General features: G+C 41.2%; 1 protein-coding gene across 1 annotated transcript in view; it reads left to right on the forward strand.

Annotated features, from left to right (window-relative positions):
- Positions 1-22,391, forward strand: part of SEMA5B (semaphorin 5B) — a 323,405-nt gene that overhangs the window by 256 nt on the left and 300,758 nt on the right. The gene's annotated exons all lie outside the window — the stretch shown is intronic.

The following is a 22,391-nucleotide window of genomic DNA, read 5'->3' on the forward strand; positions in this document are numbered from 1 at the left end:
GGAGGGCAGAATGCCTTTAATTGAAGCCTGGTATCCCGCCCTGGCTGTATGTGTCCCTGGGCAGTGGGGGGAGACAGCATCGAGGTGGTCCCATCATTTCATCCGCACAAAGCTCTGACACAACAATGGGACAGCAAAGCCCACCTGGGACTGGCTGTGTAAATCTTGTAATCCTTTATTTATTAGGCTCTGACATATCCCGCAGCGCTGTGTAATGCAATGCAAAGCCACCTTTATCCGAGCTTTGACAAGAGTTGGGGACCTTGCCCGTGAGCTTACAATCTATCGTGTCTACATGTCCTTCTGAGCGAGGTAGGAGAGAGAATCAGTAGTGACCTGCATTCTGTGGTTTAACTACTCCTCTATAGGAAAGAAACAGATGTCTGTAGTGGGATATTACGATAAGGGGTCTTTTCATACTTTATTGATAGCGTTTGCGATTTAGCCTTGGGGGTCAGGATTAGGCAGAAAATTAATGATAAGAGTCCTCATAGCTGGAGTACGATGTAATGGGAGACTATAGTTCTTAATCTCTTCCAAACGCAGATGTCTTTTCATGTGCCGCTCGGCAGAACAGGGGGACACATCAGTGCTGAATTGGTTAACATCTTGTGAAAGCACTCAATCTTGGCTCCAGTAATAAGTGAGCCTTTGTTTGCATCTTCTTGCAAAGACTGACTGCCATTCCCACATTTGACTGAAGGGGGCAGTATAAAACAGTGGGTGGAAGGCACTGGAAGAATTGGCCTGGCTGTTTCTGCACTTCAGACAAGTTCAATAAAGCAACTAAGAAATTATTCAAAGACCATTAGCGAAGTTACAAAAACAGGAAAATTAGACAAACACTCCCGGTCAATATATTTTATGGAATTGTCTTTTCTGAATATTTTTCAGAAAAAAAAAAACATTATCAATATTTATTTATATTATCCCTAATTTTTTAAAATACATTTGTACGTGACATAAGATTTTATACAGATTTAATACTTGTCACTTTTGCAGTGCGCGCGCTGTACTGCATCTTTAAGAGGGGCGAGTGAAGAATCGTGGATTTAATCAAGGAAATCGAAGGGTTAACCCAAGAGCCCCTTCTTCTCTGATCTTTGTAATACCGGGCCAGCGAGTCTGGAGTCCGATCCCAGAAATATCAATGAACCCGCCTTGTAAGCAAATAAATTGTGGCTTATTCCCTAAACTGATGATTTTTGATAATTGTCGTTTAAAAAAAAAATAAAAATCAACATTTTCGTCCAAATTAGCTGAATCGAAAAGTTTGCAGTTTACAGATTTATGATTTGGCTAAAAATGTTCGGTTTAGTGAATAAATCCATAATATATTGGGATTGTATTGTGCATGTGCCATAGTGTGGCCTCTTATAACTCCCTGAACTTCAGAGCCCCGCTGTCCGGTGCACACTTTGCCAATTTTATTTCCGACATTGTGATATGTGTGTAAATTATATAAAAATGTTACGGCGTTTGTGAATAAATCTCCCTCCTGGCTCGGAGCCCCGGGCCCCTTGTATTCCTCTTTTGTGTAGAAATTGAAGGGTCACCGAGCTTACTGCGCGCTTTGTTCTGGTTGCTGTGGAAGAGGTCGCCGCTTTATAAATAAACAGAAAAATAATCGCCTTCAGTCTTTTTACTGTGGGAATATTGGACGCTACGCTTACGCTAACTTGTTCTGAGTTTTGTGAATTTTGACACGTCTAGAGAATTGTTTTGCTAATTTTCTTAAATGTCCAGTGACAGAATATTCATTTATCATCAGTAAAGGTGGATTAAATGCCATCAACCAGGGCATCTAAATCACCGCGCAGGGTACAGGCAGCACAATCTCAGTAGCTCGATTTATACCTTGATATAGTACCCTCTGTGCTGCTAATATCAGATATAGGGCAGACCGCAAAACTGCCAAATATCTGAAATCAAAGGACTGTTACCAGCACGTGGAGATACTGCAAGCCGGTGTGCGCTGATCTCGGTAGCAAATTGCGGGAGATAATTGTGAATGTTGTGCTGTTATATTGGATGTTGACGGTTACTTTGTTTAGTTTTCTTGTCGAAGACTAAAATCAAGCTTCTAATTAAACACAATGCAAAAACCAAAACATCTTGCCGCAAGGATGTAGACTCTTTGTATTGGAGGGGTTTGGTTTTTAATATAGCAAGGATTGTGTGTGGAACATCTATTATTAAATACACAGTCGTTCTCAAATACTGTGCCGCCGGTCAATGTGTGAATAGGCACCATACATTCTGAATGCTGAACTTTTGGTATTTGTTTATCTGTGATATATTGGTGAATGGAAGTCACTGTTTCATTGTTAAAGCACCCTGGCAATGCCAGTGTGGGCACGTTGGCACTTAGTAGACAAACCACTGATATATAAATACACAGCGAGAGCCAAACTAATAGCAATTCTGGAGATATATTTCTTTAACATTTAGCCTGTTCTTCCATGACGTTGATGGACATAAAAATAATAGGATTTTGGCAGCCTGTCAGGTGTGCCCATCTTCCCACAATTCCTGGCACTTGACAGCGCACAACGCATTATTGCAGTGCGTCAACGTGTGCTCTGCCCCGGGCACAAACATAGAATCAAACTTCGCCAATTCCAACATTTAGTCTGGGACTATTTGTTGTACAGGTAAATGTGACACATTTATTTTACAATAAGCCCACCTTAATTCTATCTCGATCTCCAGGGGTCCTAAAACCAATTTAAATAAAATAAGTGAAATGTGTTCTAGATAGTTTCTGTCTGCAGTGTGTTGCTAGCATGTCTTATTTAAAATAAAAATATAGAAAGAAAACATTATCATTTCATCTCCTGCGGCTGCGGACTATTTTACTGCCACGTGAATCTCATTCATTTCAAAATATGACGCACGGTCTGAGAGTGCAACGTTCTCTTACACACCATCACTATCACAGAGAGACTGGGCTTCATCGCCTAGAGCAAATGTTTGTTCTCATGCGATGCTTTGTCAGCATTATGGGAGATGTAGTCCATAGCATCTGGAGTGCCATTGGTTGTCTACCCCTGTGTTAGTCTTTTTCAGCCTTTGCTAGTATGTAACTTGGAACTGGCAAAGGAAGAAGACACAATCTAACAAGAATCTGTAGCCTCAGGCGGTCCCATAATTAACCCTTCGTGTGCTTCACCTACATAGAGGACAGGTACACCTGAGGCTAATTTGGATGGCTAGCGTGCCCTGACTCATGGTTGTTCAGATAGAAATGTCCCGGTGGCAGTTTTGCTGAGAAGAGATTCTCAATGTTGGTATGAATGGATGGGGGGCTGCCAGGGTGGGAGTGATGTATCTCGGGGCCCGGAGTACGCAGCGTTCTGCACATTGTATGTTATATAGAGATACAGGCTAAATAGTGTGTTATACAGAGATACGGGCTAAATAGTGTGTTATACAGAGATACGGGCTAAATAGTGTGTTATACAGAGATACGGGCTAAATAGTGTGTTATACAGAGATACGGGCTAAATAGTGTGATATACAGAGATACAGGCTAAATAGTGTGTTATACAGAGATACAGGCTAAATAGTGTGTTATACAGAGATACAGGCTAAATAGTGTGTTATACAGAGATACGGGCTAAATAGTGTGCTATATAGAGATACGGGCTAAATAGTGTGTTATACAGAGATACAGGCTAAATAGTGTGTTTATATAGAGATACAGGCTAAATAGTGTGTTATACAGAGATACAGGCTAAATAGTGTGTTATACAGAGATACAGGCTAAATAGTGTGTTATACAGAGATACAGGCTAAATAGTGTGTTATATAGAGATACAGGCTAAATAGTATGTTATACAGAGATATGGGCTAAATAGTGTGTTATACAGAGATACGGGCTAAATAGTGTTATACAGAGATACAGGCTAAATAGTGTGTTATACAGAGATACAGGCTAAATAGTGTGTTATATAGAGATACAGGCTAAATAATATGTTATACAGAGATACGGGCTAAATAGTGTGTTATACAGAGATACGGGCTAAATAGTGTGTTATATAGAGATACAGGCTAAATAGTGTGTTATATAGAGATACAGGCTGAATAGTGTGTTATACAGAGATACAGGCTAAATAGTGTGTTATACAGAGATACAGGCTAAATAGTGTGTTATACAGAGATACGGGCTAAATAGTGTGCTATATAGAGATACGGGCTAAATAGTGTGTTATACAGAGATACAGGCTAAATAGTGTGTTATATAGAGATACAGGCTAAATAGTGTGTTATACAGAGATACAGGCTAAATAGTGTGTTATACAGAGATACAGGCTAAATAGTGTGTTATACAGAGATACAGGCTAAATAGTGTGTTATACAGAGATACAGGCTAAATAGTGTGTTATACAGAGATACAGGCTAAATAGTGTGTTATACAGAGATACAGGCTAAATAGTGTGTTATACAGAGATACAGGCTAAATAGTGTGTTATACAGAGATACAGGCTAAATAGTGTGTTATACAGAGATACAGGCTAACCTGTGTGTTATACAGAGATACAGGCTAAATAGTGTGTTATACAGAGATACAGGCTAAATAGTGTGTTATACAGAGATACTGTGGCCTCTTTCTGAATTAATAGGTAGAATAGTGTGTTATACAGAGGTGCAGGCTGATTAATGTGTTATACAGAGGTGCAGGCTGATTAGTGTGTTATACAGAGGTGCAGGCTGATTAGTGTGTTATACAGAGGTGCAGGCTGATTAGTGTGTTATACAGAGGTGCAGGCTGATTAGTGTGTTATACAGAGGTGCAGGCTGATTAGTGTGTTATACAGAGGTATAGGCTGATTAATGTGTTATACAGAGGTACAGTGCCCTCTTTCTGAATGAATAGGTAGAATAGTGTGTTATACAGAGGTACAGGCTGATTAGTGTGTTATACAGAGGTACAGTTGCCTCTTTCTGAATGAATAGGTAGAATAGTTGAACTCTCTTACTTATCACGCAGTCGCTGGCCAACACTAAATCAATAAATTCACCCAATTGTTCCAGACAGCCTTCTCTGCAAAGTGTGATTAGTAAACATCGAAGGAGTACTTGGCTGTGATACAATACAGAAACAAAAATCTACACAGTTTGAAGTCTGAGAAGGAATCAATCTATGAGTAACTTATGACCTATTTCTGCCCCTAACAGGTCATGGTATAGTCGGGGTATCTCCGTGTTCCTCATTGTATTGTCAGGGTATCTCCGTGTTCCTCATTGTATTGTCAGGGTATCTCCGTATTCCTCATTGTATTGTCAGGGTTTCTCCGTGTTCCTCATTGTATTGTCAGGGTATCTCCGTATTCCTCATTTTATTGTCAGGGTTTCTCCGTGTTCCTCATTGTATTGTCAGGGTATCTCCGTATTCCTCATTTTATTGTCAGGGTATCTCCGTATTCCTCATTGTATTGTCAGGGTATCTCTGTGTTCCTCATTGTATTGTCAGGGTATCTCCGTGTTCCTTATTGTATTGTCAGGGTATCTCCGTGTTCCTTATTGTATTGTCAGGGTATCTCCATATTCCTCATTTTATTGTCAGGGTATCTCCGTATTCCTCATTGTATTGTCAGGGTATCTCCGTGTTCCTTATTGTATTGTCAGGGTATCTCCATATTCCTCATTTTATTGTCAGGGTATCTCCGTATTCCTCATTTTATTGTCAGGGTATCTCCGTATTCCTCATTTTATTGTCAGGATATCTCAGTGTTCCTCATTTTATTGTCAGGATATCTCAGTGTTCCTCATTGTATTGTCAGGATATCTCAGTGTTCCTCATTGTATTGTCAGGATATCTCAGTGTTCCTCATTGTATTGTCAGGGTATCTCAGTGTTCCTCATTGTATTGTCAGGGTTTCTCCGTGTTACTCATTGTATTGTCGGGGTATCTCCGTGTTCCTCATTGTATTGTCGGGGTATCTCCGTGTTCCTCATTGTATTGTCGGGGTATCTCCGTGTTCCTCATTGTATTGTCAGGGTATCTCCGTGTTCCTCATTGTATTGTCAGGGTATCTCCGTGTTCCTCATTGTATTGTCAGGGTATCTCCGTGTTCCTCATTGTATTGTCAGGGTATCTCAGTGTTCCTCATTGTATTGTCAGGGTATCTCAGTGTTCCTCATTGTATTGTCAGGGTATCTCCGTGTTCCTCATTGTATTGTCAGGGTATCTCAGTGTTCCTCATTGTATTGTCAGGGTATCTCCGTGTTCCTCATTGTATTGTCAGGGTATCTCCGTGTTCCTCATTGTATTGTCAGGGTATCTCCGTGTTCCTCATTGTATTGTCGGGGTATCTCCGTATTCCTCATTGTATTGTCGGGGTATCTCCGTATTCCTCATTGTATTGTCGGGGTATCTCCGTATTCCTCATTGTATTGTCGGGGTATCTCCGTATTCCTTATTGTATTGTCGGAATGTTCTTTTGCCAATCATCGTGATTGAATATGAATTTGTATAAATTTTCTGTACGCTACTGATGACAATTGATGGTATTCTATGAGATGGATTAGATTGCAACTAGTCTTATTCTATAGGTTTTACATCATCTGGGATGGGGCCTGGACTCAGATTGCCCCTGGGTCTGCCAGTTTGTTTTGTTTTCACAAACTATTTAGTATTTCTTTGTATAACTCATGGTTTAGTGGATACGCCTCTTACTGAGTTTTCTACCCTTTGCTGTGTCTTGAAGTTTGCGCCACCAGGCGCAGATAGACATTATTTAGTAGTGCGCAGTGGGTATAGTATTTCCAGGTTCCCCATGCATTGTCGGTGTGTCCCCTGCTGTTCATTGCGTGGGGGTATAATTAAAGCCACAGCATCTGGTCTCTCAGCGAGAGCGTAAACCTTTTTTCACAGCGTCATTTTTAAGTAAAGCGAGCGGTTAGTAGAAGCTCCCCAGGAGTCTCTTTCATGCACACAAACAGGCTGTATTATCCGACAGGTAAACATTGGCACCTGGAATCCTCACTCACGGGCTCCCCATCCTGCTTATGGGGCCATTAGACTGTTATACCAGTTAGTATTATGGGCAGCATTGATTTGTTAACTCAACGTAACTGATGCGTTATTCTGAAACTGTTTTGGGGACTGTAAGTAAATTATTTGCCAGGAAGGCTGGTTAGGAGGTTGTAGTGCTGGCTCTGTTGTGTTTATTTTTGTTTTTCTTTCCTAATTCCCCCTGTATCTCAATGACTGTACTCCCCCAATTACCACTTTCCATATATATATATAATTATCTTTTCTTCATTGTTCCGGATCTCCGTATCTGGGTGCCGCCATTTTGTCCTCTCTGCCCATGATGCCTGCTGTGTGCCTTCTGTGGGATTGAGTTTACTGATGGATTGTGGGTAAACCTGATTGGTTACTGAAACACAACCTTGCTTTAAGCTCTGCCCATTGTCATGTTGAGCAACTTCTACTGATTTACACGAGGAAAAATGGTCCCTGTATTTCAGTATATAGATTATATAGGGTCACATACTGTGAGTATATAGATTATATAGGGTCACATACTGGCAGTGTGTAGATTATATAGGGTCACATACTGGCAGTATATAGATTATATAGGGTCACATACTGGGAGTATATAGATTATATAGGGTCGCATACTGGCAGTATATAGATTATATAGGGTTACATACTGGCAGTATATAGATTATATAGGGTCACATACTGGCAGTATATAGATTATATAGGGTCACATACTGGCAGTATATAGATTATATAGGGTTACATACTGGCAGTATATAGATTATATAGGGTCACATACTGGCAGTATATAGATTATATAGGGTTACATACTGGCAGTATATAGATTATATAGGGTCACATACTGGGAGTATACAGATTATATAGGGTCACATACTGGGAGTATACAGATTATATAGGGTCACATACTGGGAGTATACAGATTATATAGGGTCACATACTGGCAGTGTATAGATTATATAGGGTCACACACTGGCAGTATATAGATTATATAGGGTCACACACTGGCAGTATATAGATTATATAGGGTCACACACTGGCAGTATATAGATTATATAGGGTCACATACTGGGAGTATACAGATTATATAGGGTCAAATACTGGCAGTGTGTAGATTATATAGGGTCACATACTGGCAGTGTGTAGATTATATAGGGTTACATACTGGGAGTATATAGATTATATAGGGTCACATACTGGCAGTATATAGATTATATAGGGTCACACACTGGCAGTATATAGATTATATAGGGTCACACACTGGCAGTGTATAGATTATATAGGGTCACACACTGGCAGTGTATAGATTATATAGGGTCACACACTGGCAGTGTATAGATTATATAGGGTCACACACTGGCAGTATATAGATTATATAGGGTCACACACTGGCAGTATATAGATTATATAGGGTCACACACTGGCAGTGTATAGATTATATAGGGTCACATACTGGGAGTATACCGATTATATAGGGTCACATACTGGCAGTATATAGATTATATGGGGTCACATACTGGGAGTATACAGATTATATAGGGTCACATACTGGCAGTATATAGATTATATGGGGTCACATACTGGGAGTATACAGATTATATAGGGTCACATACTGGCAGTATATAGATTTATATAGGGTCACATACTGGCAGTATATAGATTATATAGGGTCACACAGTGGCAGTATATAGATTATATAGGGTCACACACTGGCAGTATATAGATTATATAGGGTCACACAGTGGCAGTATATAGATTATATAGGGTCACACACTGGCAGTGTATAGATTATATAGGGTCACATACTGGCAGTATATAGATTATATAGGGTCACACACTGGCAGTGTATAGATTATATAGGGTCACACACTGACAGTGTATAGATTATATAGGGTCACATACTGGCAGTGTATAGATTATATAGGGTCACATACTGGCAGTGTATAGATTATATAGGGTCACACACTGGCAGTGTATAGATTATATAGGGTCACACACTGGCAGTGTATAGATTATATAGGGTCACATACTGGCAGTGTATAGATTATATAGGGTCACATACTGGCAGTGTATAGATTATATAGGGTCACATACTGGCAGTGTATAGATTATATAGGGTCACACACTGTCAGTGTATAGATTATATAGGGTCTCATACTGGCAGTGTATAGATTATATAGGGTCACACACTGGCAGTGTATAGATGGCAGTGTATAGATTATATAGGGTCACACACTGGCAGTGTATAGATTATATAGGGTCACATACTGGCAGTGTATAGATTATATAGGGTCACATACTGGCAGTGTATAGATTATATAGGGTCACACACTGGCAGTGTATAGATTATATAGGGTCACATACTGGCAGTGTATAGATTATATAGGGTCACACACTGGCAGTGTATAGATTATATAGGGTCACACACTGGCAGTGTATAGATTATATAGGGTCACACACTGGCAGTGTATAGATTATATAGGGTCACACACTGGCAGTGTATAGATTATATAGGGTCACATACTGGCAGTGTATAGATTATATAGGGTCACACACTGGCAGTGTATAGATTATATAGGGTCTCACACTGGCAGTGTATAGATTATATAGGGTCACACACTGGCAGTGTATAGATTATATAGGGTCACACACTGGCAGTGTATAGATTATATAGGGTCACACACTGGCAGTGTATAGATTATATAGGGTCACACACTGGCAGTGTATAGATTATATAGGGTCTCATACTGGCAGTGTATAGATTATATAGGGCCACACACTGGCAGTGTATAGATTATATTGGCCACACACTGGCAGTGTATAGATTATATAGGGCCTCATACTGGCAGTGTATAGATTATATAGGGTCTCATACTGGCAGTGTATAGATTATATAGGGTCTCATACTGGCAGTGTATAGATTATATAGGGTCTCATACTGGCAGTGTATAGATTATATAGGGTCACACACTGGCAGTGTATAGATTATATAGGGTCACACACTGGCAGTGTATAGATTATATAGGGTCACACACTGGCAGTGTATAGATTATATAGGGTCACACACTGGCAGTATATAGATTATATAGGGTCACGCACTGGCAGTATATAGATTATATAGGGTCACACACTGGCAGTGTATAGATTATATAGGGTCACACACTGGCAGTGTATAGATTATATAGGGTCACACCCTGGCAGTGTATAGATTATATAGGGTCACACGTTGGCAGTGTATAGATTATATAGGGTCACACGTTGGCAGTGTATAGATTATATAGGGTCTCATACTGGCAGTGTATAGATTATATAGGGTCACACACTGGCAGTGTATAGATTATATAGGGTCTCATACTGGCAGTGTATAGATTATATAGGGTCTCATACTGGCAGTGTATAGATTATATAGGGTCCCACACTGCCAGTATATAGATTATATAGGGCCACACACTGGCAGTGTATAGATTATATAGGGTCTCATACTGGCAGTGTATAGATTATATAGGGTCACACACTGGCAGTGTATAGATTATATAGAGTCTCATACTGGCAGTGTATAGATTATATAGGGTCTCATACTGGCAGTATATAGATTATATAGGGTCACATACTGGCAGTGTATAGATTATATAGGGTCACATACTGGCAGTATATAGATTATATAGGGTCACACAGTGGCAGTATATAGATTATATAGGGTCTCATACTGGCAGTGTATAGATTATATAGGGTCACACACTGGCAGTGTATAGATTATATAGGGTCACATACTGGCAGTGTATAGATTATATAGGGTCACACACTGGCAGTGTATAGATTATATAGGGTCACACACTGGCAGTATATAGATTATACAGGGTCACACACTGGCAGTGTATAGATTATATAGGGTCACACACTGGCAGTATATAGATTATATAGGGTCACACACTGGCAGTGTATAGATTATATAGGGTCACACACTGGCAGTGTATAGATTATATAGGGTCACACACTGGCAGTGTATAGATTATATAGGGTCACACACTGGCAGTGTATAGATTATATAGGGTCACACACTGGCAGTGTATAGATTATATAGGGTCACACGTTGGCAGTGTATAGATTATATAGGGTCACACACTGGCAGTGTATAGATTATACAGACTATATTTGCACATTATTCTCTCGCAGTACATACAGTTTCTATGCATTCCACGTGCCGGTGACTCAGACCGACCTGTGAAATCAGGTGTCCGCAGGGTTTAATCATTGCTGTGTGGGATTTGAAAGGCTTGCGTGTTGCCTACAGGAACGTTCAGCTCAGGAATCCACTCGTCACTTCGAGACGTCAGTTAAATTGGAATTTTCTTGACTTCAGGCAAAAGCATTAGTTGAAGTTGTGTGTTTCCCTAAATGGCCGGTGCTGCACTCTACATGTGAATTTCACGCTATACGCCGGGCGCCTCCAAATCTGACCTGACCAGTCTCTCAGGAGACTGTGGGAGCAAGGCCTCACGTTATGTTAATCTAATTCACAGCTTTGCTGACGGGTTTCGCTGCTATATCTGCTTATTACTGTTTTGCTCATAATGTCTATGACGTCTTGTCTCAGATAGTCACGTCTAAACTTACACTGGTCCATTCTTAAGTAGCCCTGTGTGGCTATACAGAAAGAAAGGAAAACCGTAACCCTCGGGGACCTGCGTGTCCTTTTTCACTGCTTATTCATATTGTTACTGAATGACAATAAAACTTTAATTTACAAATAAAAATAAAAAATGTGGAAGCAAGGCATGTTTATTGGAGACCCAGGCCGGGCCGCAGGGTTGATGTGCAGCAATAGGAGTTGTATCTCTTGGGTTGATGGGGTTTGTCGAACTTTATGTTAAACGATTAATGAGGGGCTTTGCTGGCTCAAATTGAGAAATACGGAGCAAAACCCAGCAAACATCCGTTAGATTTGTATTAATCTACATAAAATGGAACATCCAGGTGGATATTTTCATATTACAGATTGTGAAACAAGTTGGGTCAATCACTTCTTATCCCACGTAGAGTATGACCATTGAAATAAATCAGCGCTACCTGTACATTAGCACTACAGCCACACAATGTATTATAATTTCAGTGGGACCCATAATGCTTCTCTTTGCCATTGATATCCCTGGGAGGAGCCCCCTGTGATGGAAGGCGCACATAACACGGCTTCTGATCGATTTCAACAGATTGACTGGGAGCAGCTGGCCATTCACATCACGGGAGATAATTCTGGGACTAACCTTTTTATATTTATATATATATACACACATTATTTATATATATATACACACATTATTTATATATATATACACACATTATTTATATATATATACACACATTATTTATATATATATACACACATTATTTATATATATAACAAATTACAGTTTCTGGCACACTACCTTAGAAGCGTCTGCCCTGAAGCAAAGGGCCGAAACGTTGGTCACAAATGTAATTGCCACAATTACAAAATCTAGTCAGGGTGTCCCTTTATTAAAAATATTGTGCTGCAGCTTTGCCCCAGGTTTGCTCCATTTTTCCTGTATAAATAAACCCAAAGCATGCAGTACAATAAGTGTGTTCGCTCTTAAACCTCAGGGCCTCGTCCGCCGTTCCTTAGAGATATCTCAGCACAGTCCGAGAGACTGGCTGTAATGAGATTTTGAGCGTCACGGAACGTACTTATCTGAAATGCATTGATTTCAGAGGTGGGCACTTGCTATAACTGTGCAGCTGGGCGGATAGTTAAATGGCTTCCTGAGGTTCTGAGTTCGTTCTTAGTAAAAGGACTGGGTACGCTCAGCGGGGGATCATTTACTGTGAAGGCCTCAGGGGTCAAACCAGCAGAATATTTTCATATAATACCGTATCCGTGAGCTGAGATGGGGAGCTCTGTTTGGACAATAACTTTCTGTGGAAAGGCGATGCTCTAACGAGCCCTAACCCTTTACTTAGCATTTATACAAATATTGTATATTATTTATTCCTGGATTTCTGGCTGTTGTCTCCTTTGTTATTACCGTTCTCTAATCCGTATTGTAAAATGAGCTAAGCTACCACTCGTTCAGACTGCAACAGTTGCCAATCTCTGCATGATGGTACCTCTATAATAAAATTAATATACATTACTACAGGACACATAATAAATAAATAAATATATATATAAAATATGTATTCACTTTACACTTTATAAGGAGGTCTCTCCCAGTCAGGAGTCTCTTTACAAGAGGCCCTCCCAGTCAGGAGTCTCTTTATATTCCTGTGGAGCTCTGTGATACTCACACACTGCACATTATTGTGAGTTTTATTACTGCGGAGCTCTGTGATTCTGAGCTCATTGAAAATAGCTTTTCTTGGTCCAAAGACCCTAATACTCGAGCGTCTGTATAAACTAGTCCCTGGTATCCTAAATGTATTTTTAGTCCACCTCCTACAACACCTATTAACCTCAGCCAGAGAGCTGAGTGCCAAGGCACACCCACTGGACAAAACCAAGTGGGACTGAATCTGTGAGAACTGGAAAGGAATCCCATCTTTTATAAAATATTATAACCTGCTATAAACAATACAGGTTTGCTGTTTGTGCAATGAGACTAGCAGACTCTAGAGTGAATACACGGCTGTAAATATCTGTACTAAGTATGACCTTTGCACTTCCTCTGGGATTCTGGGAGATTTTCTTCTCCGGGGCTATTTACATTGCAGAGTCTGGATTCATTGCGCATTAATAAGCGAGTGGCGTCCTCCGGGAGATATCATTCGCTCTCATTATAAATATACTAAACATGGGCTGCCACGTTTCACATATGAAGAGAATTCTCATCATAGCATTAGTTGTTACCGTGTGATATATATTGTTTAATATAAAGTGCTCTTTATTGTATATCTAAATATATCATAAACAGATCTACGCCGATGGGTGCTGAGTTCACCAAAGGCACAGACGGGGCATTTTATTACTGTAATCCTCTGCCCCGGGGGCTTGTTAACACTTTGTGGCCGATGTATAACCTCTAGCAGTTCCCACTGATTCGCAGCATGATGATAAAGTTTATGGCGTTTGGAGAAAGTGGACTTTTTGAGTAGATTCTCTAAATGTGGTTAACGTTTACATCAGGATGGATACCAGGTCTGTAAATGGCTGAGAATGCCTTCATCTATATAGAAAATAATGTAATAATACGGTAGTGGATCACTTGCTAACGGGGCATTCTTATTTGGGACACGGTTGGGAGCTATCTGCTATGGGTAGGCAGCCTTCCACACTCCAGATCTTGTGGACTGTGTCTCTCATGATGCATTGTCAGCATTATGGCTGTAAGAGCATTATGGGAGATGTAGTCCACAGCATCTGGAGTGCCGTAGGTTGCTTACTCCAACCACTATACAACCACTATAGTCCACTGTAGTGAGTTATTTACGGAGACTTTCGAAGTTCGAAAAATAACTTTTTTGTTTTACCAAACCCTTCCCTGCTATATATTATCCATCCATCCACCTACTCACCCACCAATCCATCTACCCACCCACCAATCCACCCATCGATCTATCCATATATCCACCCACTTATCTATCCATCCATCTACCTACTCACCCACCAATCCACCCATCTATCAACCCACCAATCCATCCACCCATCTATCCATATATCCACCCACCAATCAACCCATCTATCAACCCACACATCTATCCATATATCCATCCACCCATCTATCAACCCACCAATCCACCCACCCATCCACCTAACTACTCATCCACCCATCTATCCATATGTCCACCCACTCATCTATCCATCTAACCACCCACTAATTCACCCACCCATCTATCCAGACACTCAACCATCTATCCATCCACCCGCCCATCTAACTACCCTTCCGTCCAGCCACCAACATGCTCATCCATCCAGCCACCCACCAATTGATCCATCCACCCAACCACATACCAATCCATCCACCCAACCACATACCAATCCATCCACCCACACGTCCAACCACCAATCCATCCACCCACACGTCCAACCACCAATCGACCCTTTCATCCATTCATCCACCCAACCATTCATCCACCCAACCATCATTTGACCCATCGACCCTTCCGTCCATCCATCCATCCACCCATCCATCCATCCATCCACCAATTGACCCTTCCATCCATCCACCCACCAATTGACCCTTCCATCTATCCATCCACCTACCAATTGACCCTTCCATCCATCCATCCACCTACCAATTGACCCATCGACCCTTCCATCGATCCATTTATCAACCCATCAACCTTTCCATCCAACCATCCATCCATCCAGGTGAGTGTGTGTTGCAAAGAGCGGATGTGAGCGTTGATCTATAGGGGGATTCATGCAAACCCCAGAGTGTACTCAAGCTCCCTCTGTCAATTCCCAACACTCAATGAGTTAACAGTGATTTTGCATCACCAGATGGGCTGATAGGTTTCTGTAATGAATCTGTAATGGGTTTTCGCCATAGAAACTTTGGAGAAATGTTTAACAGCCAGTGGTTCTGGGGCTGCACTCATTACCAAAACCGAGGCTGGTTATTTTTCTCTGTCATGATTCATATTTTCTGAATTGCAAGCCTCATTCACGTGCCCATTTCCCGTTACGTTTGCTGAATACAAATAAATAATAAACAATAAAAGCTCTTTTTTTTGTTGTTGCCATGAGTCCCCACTCCTCTGCATCGTTTTCTGCCCCCAGGCCATGGAGGGGTTAATTTCTGCACATGTCTGGAGGTGACATGTTATGACGTGACGCCCTGAGAGTAAAGGCTGATTGCCGCACAGTTAACCCTTTATGTGTCAGTGGCTATCAGTGTATAACCAGTATTCTGGCACTCAGGCAGTTACGGTTGTTACAGGAGTTTACAGGAGTTTCACGTTCGCAGAGCCGGGATGGCAGCAAGCGTTCATTATCCATTCATAAGTCAGCTCTATTTTAAACGCACAAATTGCTTCCACCTGGCGGAGTGCGTTCTACGGGGGATATTTATGATGTGAGAGTTCTGCTCTTGCCGTGGTATTTTTGTTAATGCGTGGTTTTTGGGGGGGTTGTATTTAGCGTATCTGTAAGACTCTGTTAGTTTAACCACTTCACTGCCTGTGAGGAGCTCCGTGTAGACGGCAGACGTTTTATGACGTGAAATGTAAATATTCACAATATAGTTTGTAATCGATACAACAAGCAGACTGGCTCGGAGATTGTACCGCACAATGGTGGGCCCTCAGGTGAGCCGGTTTAGCCCACAAACTCCTGCGTCTTTCTCGCTGCAGATCATTGCTGCCACACTCTGCCTCACAGAACTCAAGAATCCAAACTTTCATCGGTCTCCCCGTTTCTGTATTGTGCCCTTCAGACTTTTCTTTAGTCTCCAGTCCTTTTAAATATCTATAAAATGCCATCTTATAAATGCACTCATGCTTTGCATATTACTCTGAGTATTATTGATGTGGAGCTCTGTGATAACCTTTTGCCCTTTAGACATTACTGAGAGTTTTATTGCTGTGGAGCTCTGTGACAGACTCACACACTGCACATTACTATGAGTTTTATTGCTGTGGAGCTCTGTGATACGCTCACACACTGCACATTGCTATGAGTTTTATTGCTGTGGAGCTCTGTGATACACTCACACTGAACATTACTGGGAGTTTTATTGTGGAGCTCTGTGATACTCACACACTGCACATTACTATGAGTTTTATTGCTGTGGAGCTCTGTGATACGCTCACACACACTGCACATTACTGGGAGTTTTATTGCTGTGGAGCTCTGTGATACACTCATACACTGCACATTACTATGAGTTTTATTGCTGTGGAGCTCTGTGATACGCTCACACACACTGCACATTGCTATGAGTTTTATTGCTGTGGAGCTCTGTGATACACTCACACACAGCACATTACTGGGCGTTTTATTGCTGTGGAGCTCTGTGATACACCACACACTGCACATTACTATGAGTTTTATTGCTGTGGAGCTCTGTGATAGGCTGACACTGCACATTACTGGGAGTTTTATTGCTGTGGAGCTCTGTGATACACTCATACACTGCACATTACTGGGAGTTTTATTGCTGTGGAGCTCTGTGATACTCACACTGCACATTACTATGAGTTTTATTGCTGTGGAGCTCTGTGATACATTCACACACTGAGTTGTATTATTGTGGAGCTCTGTGATTCTGAGCTCATTGAAAATAGGGAAGGAATGGTCCAATTTGGGTTGAAAGGTGGGTTCTGTAAAGAACCATCCTTCCCCAAATCTTTCTAATAAAATGATTCAGGCTGTTTGATGGCAACTCCTCGTAGAAAGAGCGTTTGATCACATAAATAGCTGTAAAAACAACTTTAATGCACACACTAATTGAATGCTTTTATAATCACTCCTTCGCAATGGAGGCTCTGCGGCAGACACTTAGATACCCAGATAACATATATTCCCTGCTCTGCTCATTTGTTCGGTTCCTTTGCAAGATGTTTGCAGACTAATAATCCGGCAGATTGTTATTTGGAATAAAGAGAGTGGTGTATCCCCCTATACACCGTATCCCCCCTATACACCGTATCCCCCCTGTACACCGTATCCCCCCTGTACACCGTATCCCCCCTGTACACCGTATCCCCCCTGTACACCGTATCCCCCCTGTACACCGTATCCCCCCTGTACACCGTATCCCCCCTGTACACCGTATCCCCCCTGTACACCGTATCCCCCCTGTACACCGTATCCCCCCTATACACCGTATCCCCCCTGTACACCGTATCCCCCCTGTACACCGTATCCCCCCTGTACACCGTATCCCCCCTGTACACCGTATCCCCCCTGTACACCGTATCCCCCCTATACACCGTATCCCCCCTATACACCGTATCCCCCCTATACACCGTATCCCCCCTATACACCGTATCCCCCCTATACACCGTATCCCCTATACACCGTATCTCCTATACACCATATCCCCCTACACACTGTATTTCCCTATATATTGTATCCCCCTACACACTGTATCCCTCAATACACCGTATCCCCCAATATTCTGTATCTCCCAATATACCCCTCAACTGTCTTTATTAAAAGAAAAATCCATCCAGTCTATCCCCCTACCCCCCAAATAGATCTACTTTGTATTACACCCTCTCTATATTAAGCCCTCTTCTATTACTCCCTCTCTATATTATACCCTCTCTATATTACACCCTCTTCTATTACACCCTTTCTATATTACACCTTCTATTACACCCTCTCTATATTACACCTTTTATTATACCCTCTCTCTATTACACTCTCTCTCTATTACACTCTCTCTCTATTACACTCTCTCTCTATTACACTCTCTCTCTATTACACTCTCTCTCTATTACACTCTCTCTCTATTACACTCTCTCTGTATTACACCCTCTCTGTATTACACCCTCTCTGTATTACACCCTCTCTGTATTACACCCTCTCTGTATTACACCCTCTCTGTATTACACCCTCTCTGTATTACACCCTCTCTCTATTACGCACTCTCTATATTATGCCCTCTCTATATTATACCCTCTATATTACACCTTCTTCTATTACACCCTCTCTATATTACACCTTCTCTATGTTACACCTTCTATTACACCCTCTCTATATTACACCTTCTTTTACACCCTCTCTATATTACACCTTCTATTACACCCTCTCTATATTACACCTTCTTCTTTTACACACTCTCTATATTACACCTTATAATACACCCTCTCTATATTACACCTTCTTCTTTTACACACTCTCTATATTACACCTTATAATACACCCTCTCTATATTACACCCTCTCTATATTACACCCTCTCTATATTACACCCTCTCTATATTACACCCTCTCTATATTACACCTTCTCTATGTTACACCTTCTATTACACCCTCTCTATATTACACCTTCTTTTACACCCTCTCTATATTACACCTTCTATTACACCCTCTCTATATTACACCTTCTTCTTTTACACACTCTCTATATTACACCTTATAATACACCCTCTCTATATTACACCTTCTATTACACCCTCTCTATATTACACCTTTTATTATACCCTCTCTCTATTACACCCTCTATTACACTCTCTCTGTATTACACTATCTCTCTCTATTACACTCTCTCTGTATTACACCCTCTCTCTATTACACCCTCTCTCTATTACACCCTCTCTCTATTACACCCTCTCTCTATTACACCCTCTCTCTATTACACCCTCTCTCTATTACACCCTCTCTCTATTACACCCTCTCTCTATTACACCCTCTCTCTATTACACCCTCTCTCTATTACACCCTCTCTCTATTACACCCTCTCTCTATTACACCCTCTCCGTATTACACCCTCTCTCTATTACACCCTCTCCGTATTACACCCTCTCCGTATTACACCCTCTCCGTATTACACCCTCTCCGTATTATACCCTCTCTATATTACACCCTCTCTATATTACGCCCTCTCTATATTACGCCCTCTCTATATTACGCCCTCTCTATATTACGCCCTCTCTATATTACACCCTCTCTATATTACGCCCTCTCTATATTACGCCCTCTCTATGTTACGCCCTCTCTATATTACGCCCTCTCTATGTTACACCCTCTCTATATTACGCCCTCTCTATATTACGCCCTCTCTATATTACACCCTCTCTATATTACACCCTCTCTATATTACACCCTCTCTATATTACGCCCTCTCTATATTACGCCCTCTCTATATTACGCCCTCTCTATATTACGCCCTCTCTATATTACGCCCTCTCTATATTACACCCTCTCTATATTACGCCCTCTCTATATTACTCCCTCTCTATGTTACACCCTCTCTATATTACGCCCTCTCTATATTACGCCCTCTCTATGTTACACCCTCTCTATATTACGCCCTCTCTATATTACGCCCTCTCTATATTACGCCCTCTCTATGTTATACCCTCTCTATATTACGCCCTCTCTATGTTATACCCTCTCTATATTACGCCCTCTCTATGTTATACCCTCTCTATATTACGCCCTCTCTATGTTATACCCTCTCTATATTACGCCCTCTCTATGTTATACCCTCTCTATATTACGCCCTCTCTATATTACGCCCTCTCTATGTTATACCCTCTCTATATTACGCCCTCTCTATATTACGCCCTCTCTATATTACGCCCTCTCTATATTACGCCCTCTCTATATTACGCCCTCTCTATGTTATACCCTCTCTATGTTACGCCCTCTCTATATTACGCCCTCTCTATATTACGCCCTCTCTATATTACGCCCTCTCTATATTACGCCCTCTCTATGTTATACCCTCTCTATATTACGCCCTCTCTATATTACGCCCTCTCTATATTACGCCCTCTCTATATTACGCCCTCTCTATATTACACCTTCTGTATTTATTTCTTTGGTTGGGGTTTTTAGTCCTATTTCCAAGCCACAAGACACAGTTACTGGGCATAACCTAAAACCTTACCAGCTCTCTAAAGGGCATGCACAAATATAACATGCTCTAATTATCCTGATGTTTGTCACATCTGTTCCCCAAATTATTTAATATGAACAGGATTGAAAGCTAGTATGGGCTTTCTGGTGACACAGATATATCATGCAGTCACAGTCATTTTATTGTCCCTGCGCGATGTAATGCTGTGAGTTAATGAATCTCGAGTCCTGATTGGCTGCTGTGATTTGTGGATAACGTTTTCAGCGTACAATCACTGTGCTTATTGTTTTATGTGACCCTTTTATCTGTCAGAGTCCAGTGGGACCGTCAGACCTCATTCTGAGTGTAACTTAGTATCACACAGCTTGTGAGCAGGGCAAATGACCACCATGCTGCCGGTCAGCCAGTTATTAGAAATGATGAGTCCTGATATAAGTGCGGAGGGGTTCGCCTTGATAAATCCATTCACTGTAATTTGTAGGACATTTTAAGTGGTTCTGTCACTTTGCAGAGTTCGCTTTTAATGTATTCCCTTTTTCCATCCGTTTTTACTTTGTTTACATTTAAAAAAAATAAAAAATAAATATTATGTAGAGTTTTAAAATTGTATTTATACATTAACAAGTACAGACTACTTTTTCTCATGGGGAGTGTGACAGAGGGACAGAGGGAAACGATATGGAGTTAACCGGTATTGAGATCCGGGATACAGAATAAAAGATAATTAATATAAAGAAGCAAGGGGCAGTTAGGGGGGCCTAAAAAGGAATGGAAAACTGAAAGAAAAAACACGACAAGACTGCTTTTAGAGGAAGAGTGTGCCCTTTAACATGACATAATACAAAACTACTATTTTACACCAAATTGTAAAATGTTACCTGATGTGGCAGACCCTAATGCATGCAAAAAGCAATGTGATTCCGTTTAGAACCCTCGTTTCATTTAATGCAGTGGGGCACTTTGCTTAGGGGTCTCAGAATTCCTGTAATTTTGAGATAATTGTGGATTTATCTTCCGTTAGCCATGGAATGTGCTGACGGAAACCCACGTTTTTGTGCAATGAATCCTGACCTTTTTGTTTGTGATTTGCAATCGGATTGATATTTTTTCTAGCTTTGCCAGTTCCAGATAAAGCTAAATGTTGAAAGTATGGGGTCTGGCAGGAATCCCACCTCATCTGGCCGCAGTTTGGGCCATTTCCTAAAGGATGGGAGGTTTCCTATCTTCTCCCAGTGGATGTGTGTCAGTCAGTGCAGGTGCCGTGCAGTAAAAGAATAAAAAAAACAAAAAACCCATTTCCAGCCAATTGGCTGTGACTTCATGACAGATCCCTGCTTTTATAACACTCTGGCGGAAATGTAATAAGGTGTCAGAAACTGATTCTATCTTCAGATCCTGTGTTATTGTAAAATGGCTCTGTGTATTACTGCCCGATACAATATTATGTGTGGGTTTAACCTGGTTTTATGCCTGCTGACTGTGTGCGGGGTTAGTATACTCAGTGATGTGCCTGTTAGTTGTGACTGAGGTTAGTATACTCAGTGATGTGCCTGGTGGCTGTGACTGAGGTTAATATACTCAGTGATGTGCCTGATGGCTGTGTGTGAGGTTAGTATACTCAGTGATGTGCCTGATGGCTGTGTGTGAGGTTAGTATACTCAGTGATGTGGCTGTGTGTGAGGTTAGTATACTCAGTGATGTGCCTGATGGCTGTGTGTGAGGTTAGTATACTCAGTGATGTGGCTGTGTGTGAGGTTAGTATACTCAGTAATGTGCCTGATGGCTGTGTGTGAGGTTAGTATACTCAATGATGTGCCTGGTGGCTGTGTGTGGGGTTAGTATACTCGGTGATGTGCCTGGTGGCTGTGTGTGGGGTTTCTATACTCAGTGATG

This window comes from Pelobates fuscus, chromosome 8, assembly GCF_036172605.1.
Source record: "Pelobates fuscus isolate aPelFus1 chromosome 8, aPelFus1.pri, whole genome shotgun sequence".
In the NCBI taxonomy this organism is placed as follows: domain Eukaryota; kingdom Metazoa; phylum Chordata; class Amphibia; order Anura; family Pelobatidae; genus Pelobates; species Pelobates fuscus.